We start from the raw sequence: 6,000 nt of genomic DNA on the forward strand, positions 1-6,000 counted from the left end.
AGCCAGATCCCTAGGTGATTTATAAATTCATTATAAATTCATTAAAGTCTGAGAAGCACTAGCCTAGGACTTGTTACCTAACTATTCTGGGTCTGAGAAATCCCATCTGCAAAATGGGTATCATAAAAGTAACTCCATCATAAGGTTATTGTGAATTTCAAATAAGCTTGTGACTATAAAGTACTCAGCCCAGTGCCTGAGACATTGTGATTGCTCAGTAAATCTTAGTTTTTGCATTTAATCCCTTGTGGGTTAAAGTGGAGGAGGGGGCTAGGTCCTGAAGGTCTGAGTTAAAGAAGATGAAATCCCTGAATCCTTTATGAAGTGTCATAAGAAAGAACCTACGATGCTAAGGGAATGTCCACAAAGGACTACTGAGACTTCTCACTGTTGCTTGTTGAGTGCTTCAAGCCCCACTTGAAATCTGTACAGGAGGAATGACTCCCTGCTCTTGAGACTGCTGGCTCCAGAAAGATTCACCCCCTTGGTTATATAATGAAGACAATTTTCATATGTGAAGAGAGCACTGGAGCCCTATCAGCAGCAGCACCTAAAATAGGACTCAGGTTTCTGAAAGTGGAAAAGGTTTGAGGGACCTACCCACACTCTTTGACTCAGTTCTCCTGTGATTTTCAGCTCTTATCAATGGTTTTCCTCCATGGGAAACCAGCTGGCTCTGGTGAGGCTCAAAACTGAATATTGGCCTGGATACCACTGTATTTCCAAGTGTAAGAGAGTGTTTCTCTAGCCAAGATGGCTGCTGTCAAATCTATCTCATCCCAGCTGCATTACTATAAAACTCCAAACCACAATTATATAGAAAAGCAAAATCTGTTTATTAAATATGAGCTATTAACTTTCAAATAAGCACCATTGGCAACTATAATGGAGTGGTTAAGTAGTCATCCCTGCAGTCATCTCTGCAAACTCTCTGGTTTCCAACCCTGTTCAATCTCATTGCACCCTGGCTCCAGTTACCTCACTCTTTAAAGGTCACTTTCCTCATCCGAAACTAGGAGGTGACAAAAAGAACCACTTCACGGGAGGGTGTTATAAGAATTAAATCAAATAATACATATAAAGAAACTTCGAGTCCTGAAAGATACTAAACATTCTAAAAATATGAGCAGTCACCATCATTGTTTTTATTGTCTGCATTTCCAGTTGTGTTCTATGTTGACTCAAAGAGGAAATTTCCTCAGATAGATGGGGCCCATTCATCAGCCAATGAGAGTATGAAGAGCGATGTTCTCTTGCTAGTAGGGAGAGAAAATGATAAAATTGAACCAGGGTGATTACAATGGGAATGAAGAAAAATAAACAATTCAGGAGTTATTTCTGAAGTAGGGGCCATGGGACTTTGTGACTTCTTGTATGCAAGGGGTGAGGAGAAAGAGTCAAGGTTTCTAGTCTACATTCTTACATGGATGGTGACGGCATTACATTCCATGAGGAATATAGAGAAAAGATTCATGAAATAGGACAAAGAGTTTAAACTTTGGGAGAGTACATGCTCTGGAAGAGAAATGTATAGTTCTGAAGGGGTGGCTTCAGTTGAGCTGTTTTCTTTCCTGGGCTTCACCTTTCTCAGATGCAAAAAGAAAAACAAAACAGTATTGGTTCCTTTGAATCCTATAAATTCCAAGATTCCATGATGCTGTAGCTCAAATGCCCCCTATTAGTTATCTGTTTGTCTGATAAATATTTATTGATCACCTACTATGTATATTGGAGACACAACAACAAAGACCATCTATTAGTAATTATAACATTAGATTACTATTGTTGGTTTGCCACTCTCTCCTCACTAGGGTATGAACCGTTGGGGGCAGAGACCATGTTCAGCTGATCTTGCTGACTGCAGCTCCTACTTTATTAGCTGGTACTCCGTATACACTCAGTAAATGCTGGAGAAATTAATGCATGCACATGAATTAATACATCAACTCAATTGAATGGATACTTATTCAATACCTACTATGTACAGGTATTTCTCCAGATGATGATGATATGGCACTAAGTAAAACAGAAAAAAAAATTCCCAACTTCGCAAAGTTGTCTAATAGTGGGGGATGGAGCAGATGGACAATAAAATCAATATGAGGATGCCAGGATGGCTGTTGTGGAGTGAATGAGGGTGAGAGTAGCATGTGAGAAAGCTAGACAGACAGTAGGGAGTGCGTGTGTGGCGGGAGGAGAGCATGGTATAAGACCAAGTAAGCCTTGTAAGGATTTTGCCTTGACTCTGAGAGAGATGAAAAGCCATCAGGTAGCTCTGAACAAAGGATGATATAATCTGACATATTTTTAAAGGATCAAGAAAAGTCAACTTGGTATAAGAACTGAGGGCTAAAGTGTTCATCTTGTCTAGTTATAAGCAGCAAAGAGAAGCACCTCTACCCAGAGCAAGAATCAAAGAAACAGATGTTTCTACATGACTCACAGAGAAAAAGCTGTCTGAATAGTACTCTGAAGGGGATGGCTTCAGAGCTTACCTGCCACAGTGCCCACAATATCATTTGTCTTCTCACTCGTTTTCCTCTTATTTTATTGGAATACAGTTGACATATTATATTCCATTAGCTTAAGGTGTACAACATAATGATTTATGTATATATTGCAAAATGATTAACACAATAAGCTTAGGTAATATCCATTACCTCATATAGTTACAAATTTTTTTTCTTGTGATGGGAACTCTTAAGATTTACTTTCTTAGCAAGTTTTAAATATAAGATACAGTATTGTTAACTGTAGTCATACTCATTTTTGAAGATAAATGTTAAGGACCAAGAGTAGTAGCCTAGAAGGCGAGCATTGCCCAATCTTAGCCTCAGTTGGAGGGTCATTTTAGAGGCCAGAGCTCTCTGTCAGGGTTTCTAGGTGCATGCGGAAACTAATGAGGAGTCAGAATTTGTCTGAGGTGTGAAGACTGCTCTGCAAAATCCCCTTGCAGCAGCTGGGGCCCAGCCATGTAGGAGCTAGGGGCAAGAGGATATCATGTATTCAAAAGGATCTCTCAGGCTATTTCTTTCTGCCCTCCAACAAGCAAGTGATCCTCTTCCTGCTCAGATACTAAAATAGAAGTCTTAAGAACCTCCCACACCCTTTTGTTAGCTGTCTTGGACTTCTTTTTGTCATGCTTTCTCTTCATCAATCTCAACTAGTCCCTGAATTTACCCCATAACTGCTGTCTTTCTGTCTGTTTTTTAACATTATCTGCCGATCAAAAAGAAATCTCTATTTCTATCTCTCTGGGTTTCTTTAGATCAGCAAGAGTCCAAGTCTCAGTGTATCTGCCTCACATCTATCATAGGCCTTTACTGTTTTCACCTATGCAGCTGGACTTTTCATTGGGAAATACTCCTCCCTGAGGTTGGGTGGGGCTGACCTCTCTCTCCTTGAGGAATGGTCAGTGATCTAGGCCTGGCCAATCAGAATCACAGTGATGGACTCCGGTATAAGCCAGGCCCATGCAGGTCACCAGTGGGATATTTGCAGATTTTATTTGGAAAATAATGTCTTTGCTCTTACTAGGATTGTTAAAGTGGGGAGGTGGAAGCCTGTAGCTAAGGATCAGCCCCAACTCAGAGGAAGTCTGCAGGTGAACAGGTTTTCACAAAAGAAAATGGAGCTAAAGTGTGACTCTTTAGGTACAGGACTTGTATGTTTCCTTTGGCTGCTGTAACAAATTATCACAAACTTGGTAAATTTAAAATAGCATATATTTATTCTCTCATAGTTCTGGAGGTCAGAAGTCTAAAAATCAAGGTGTCATTAGAGTTGTGTTTCTTCTGAAAGCTTCAGAGGAGAATGTTTCATTGTCTTTTCTAGCTTCTTAAGGCCACCTGAATCCCTTGGCCCTTGACCCCTTCCTCACATTATTCCACCCTTTTGATTCCATCTTCTTATTTCCTAATTCTGTAGTCAAATCTCTTTCCCTTATAAGGACTCTTGTGGTTAAATAGGGCCTACTCAGCTAACCCAAGATCATCTACTCATCCCAAAATCCTTAATTAAATAAAAACTGCAAAGCCCATTTTACCATTTAAGATAACATATTCATGGGTCCTGAGGATTAGGAGTCAATGTATTCCCTTTTGTGTCTGAGCCAGTTTAGGCTAGGAATCTGTCACTTACAATGGAAAGAGTCCATATATACATTCCAAAATCCGCAACATCATCTTACTTCTGGGGAACACAGAAACTCTAGTATACAGTTTATTCAATCACAGTTCAAATTTCTGTGTACCACTTCAGTATTTTTAATTTCCATTTACAGTACAGAGTGGAGATTAGGAATGCAGATTTTGGATTCAGACAGCTTGGGTCTACATTCTGACCTCCTAACTTACTAGTTAAATCTTTTAAACTATCATTCTTTTGATCTGAAATGGAGATACTAAAATCACCTGCTTCAAATGATGATTCTAAAAATTAAATGAATGCACTGTGCTAGCAGTACAAGGTCAGTGCTCAATAAACAATGCTCTTTCCACTAGGATTGCAGACATGACTCCTTCCACCTGTCATTGTACAAATTTTATATACGATGTGTCTAAATTAATCGCTAATTTTTATTTAGCCCCTTTAGAAAGGCTCCAGACTCACAGAATGAACTTCAGTGGAACTTTACACCAATGTCTTCATTTTAAAGGTGTTGTTGTCAAACGGTTCCACAAAAAAGACAATCGAACCAAAGTTTTGCAAGGTGGCCATGCAGGCTGGCAATGGGCAGTCATCTATGAGAGTTATGCCGTGTATCTCATGGAAGCTGATGTTTCTGTGTATTTTATACCCCAGGCTAACTAGAGGAAACATGACAGGAATTTCCTAGAGACAGGTCAATTGATGCTGAAGTTTTACCTGGACACTTGCCTATCCCAGCATTCAACCCACCCACTATCTCCTCTCCCCACTGTGAAGAATTTCTTTGCCATTTATCCCTATACATTTAAGAATATATATATATTCTTGTATATATATATATATATACACACACACACACATATACACACACACATATATATATATATATATATACAATATATATATTTTAATTCTTTCATACAATTAATCAAAATATACTTGTAGAAGACATTTTCACTTCTACCCACCCAGCTAGTAAATCCTATATTATTTATTGAGGTAGAGAGCAGGAAACTCTTCATCTCATAGAAGACATCATCAGGTTGGTCTCTCTCTTCTCAGCTTCAGGTTGGTATAAACCACCATGGTAATTTCTTCCCTCTTTGCTAGCAATTGTCCTAGGCACGGGCACGTTACCAAGATCTACTGAGAAGTCTGCTGGGAAGATTCTTTCTCTTTGCTGATCAAATAGAGCCTCAGGAAGAGAAAGTCTTTTTGTTTCCCTGCCTTTCTACTTGGGTTATAAGGCTGATACTTGGAGAAGTGACAACCATTTTCCTCTATGAAGGCCAAAAACAATCTTAGAGACACTGAACCTCACTGAATTGCTAAACCAACTTCTTGTTAGGCGATATATTTAAGTATCTTTACTATTTAAGTCATTGTTAGTTAAGCATTTTGTTACTTGCAGCTGAATGCCTTCTAAATGAAACTTAACTCTTCATTTTCTCGTTACACTGTTAAACAAAATTAACCCTCTTTATGCCTGCCTTAAAAACTGTGTATATAAACATGATGGCTACATTAGTCTTCTTACTGAACAACTTTTTAAATAAAGTAAAGTGTTAAGAAGTCCCCATTGGTAGTTACATATCCTCGGATGCCTAGCTCCTTCAGCAGGTTGATCGAACAAGGTCTTTATCTTCCCTAAGTAGACTATTGAGTGCATTGCTGGGTTCTCATCACCCAAATATTGCAGCACTTGACTGCCTCCTTCCCTTTTCCCTGTTTTGTCCATGCAGCAAGGTGTCTTGACCACAGCTTGCTATGTAAAAATATAGAGAAAGCAAGAAAAAATCCTAGAATTCCCAGCTGTGAAATAAGAGGAAAACCCCAGGATGGAGCTGATTT

Source organism: Pteropus vampyrus, unplaced genomic scaffold (genome assembly GCF_000151845.1).
Source record: "Pteropus vampyrus isolate Shadow unplaced genomic scaffold, Pvam_2.0 Scaffold29, whole genome shotgun sequence".
Classification (NCBI taxonomy): Eukaryota; Metazoa; Chordata; class Mammalia; order Chiroptera; family Pteropodidae; genus Pteropus; species Pteropus vampyrus.